Source organism: Thermobia domestica, chromosome 17 (genome assembly GCF_964235325.1).
Source record: "Thermobia domestica chromosome 17, izTheDome1.hap1.1, whole genome shotgun sequence".
Classification (NCBI taxonomy): Eukaryota; Metazoa; Arthropoda; class Insecta; order Zygentoma; family Lepismatidae; genus Thermobia; species Thermobia domestica.
Window position 1 is genome coordinate 170604336 of NC_137470.1, and position 2081 is coordinate 170606416.

Below are 2081 nucleotides of genomic sequence, written 5' to 3' on the forward strand. Positions count from 1 at the left end.
AAGAACGTCTCACGGCACAAGGTGGCCAAATGGAAGAGAGGATGGTCAGGCAAATGGAAGAAAGGCAGGGACAGGTCCTAGAAGATATGCAGCGCATGCGGATGGACTTGGAGACGCAGACCCAAGCACAAAGGATAGAGCTGCAGACAAGGATGGAGAATATTGAACACTCTATGACTGTACGACAAGAGGAGCTAATAGAGAGCCTGAATAATCAGAGCACCAGGATTGAGGAACTCCGGCAAATCCAAGATGTCGAACGGGAGAAAGCAGGAGCTATTCAGCAGACGGTGGACCAACTGACAGCATCCCTAACGGAGAAGATGTCCGAGTTGGTAGAAAGGAGAGTTGGGGAAGCAGTAAGAAACATACCTCAACCCGCTTTCTCAGGAATGGAACCACCTCGAAGGACTCCGACGCCTCCGGTTTCAAATCCAATTTTAGAAGACCTCAGTCAAGGGAATCAGGAGAGTGGAAAATCTGTGGACTCTCACGCTAGCTGCAGAAGTTTTCTTCGAGCTCCTAAAATAGATGAATTGCCATCGTTTGACCCGGACACGGATGTGGGACTGCCATCAACCTTCCTTGAGCGGTTGTTGGATGATTGCAGGCTATACGGAATAGCGCAGGAAGAACTTCTCCACATAATTCCACGTATTCTACGTGGAGCAGCAAAGATGTGGATAGACAATCACATCCAACAATTCAGAACTTTTGAAGACTTCCGTCGTGCTTTTCTGAGGAATTTCCAAAGCGAAGCCATTATTCAGCGAAAGCTCACTCGCCTCAGAAACACACGCTATAGGGCTGATTCACGTAAATCCCTGCGTGAATTCTTTTGGGAGCAAGTCAAGGCGTTCCGAGAACTAAGTCCTTCTATGTCGGAAGCAGAAGTTCTCTCAAACGTGAAGAACATGCTACCGTTACGCATCCAAAGGCAGCTCATCGGAGTTCAGCTGGAGGATACGGAGCAACTGTCAATGATCCTCTGGGACAGCGAGGAGCTGGACAGGATAGAGAGTTTCCAGAGAGACCGAAATGCCCAAAGGAATAACAGTGGTACGACAGGCCAACGGAGAGTACAGAATGTGCGTAGGCAGTCAACGGAGGAAACCGTATATAGGGACTCCGGAAATAGAAGACAACGGAACCATCCTTATCGAAGAGAGGACAATCGATTGCGCAACACTCACCAGCCATCACAGCGGACAGATGAAGACAGTTCCGGCAGCGAGAGAAGTACAGGAGCACCGACAAGAGGTCACGCGCAGCGCCGTTTCCGCCGCAATCAAAGAAACAGAGGAGACAGGCCAAGAACTGAAGAGAGACAAGTCCGACAAGTGACCACGCATCGAGGGAACAGCTCGGAGCAAAGAGGTCACACCAGAGGAAACAATCGTGGGTCACGAGGGAGAGGTAGCAGTACACCAGACAGCATCAATGCTACCAACCCACTGGTCCTGCAGGCAGAGCAGGAGCAGGAAAACTAAAAATTGACCTGCAACGGTCCAGGTTCGAGTCGAGGCTACGTGACAGCTTGCTGGAAAACAGACTAAGATACACAATGGCATGAAAACTAATGGAAGCACAGAAATACAATGATTGTAGGCAAGAAGTAAAGAAAAATTGCAAGAAGATACTGCAAGAAAAGTATAAGTCAAGAATAAAGTACTAGCGCGAAGAAAGAAAACTTAGCAGGAAACTGATGAAAGAAATATAAGAGAAGTTTGTTTATGGCATAGCTCAGTTGAATGTACTGCATCTCTTATCCAAGCGGCTAACCCTAGAAGATAAATACAAATAATAAGAAGATGAACTATATGGAAGCATAATGCCCAGAAATGAATTTGTTTACCAGCATTTGTTTTAACTTTATTTCAGATACCGGATGTGAGGCAATCAAAATTACAGAGGAAGATTGGAAAAAGATGTTCACCAATGTGCGCAACCTAGCATTGAAACCGGCCCAGGAGATGTAATTTTTGTTATGCACGAAGAAGTGCCTGTATACGGAGCAATCGGTAGAGATGGATTCCCGATTTGAGCTCTCTGAAGTGGAGTTTTGCGTTTAGAGCAGAGAC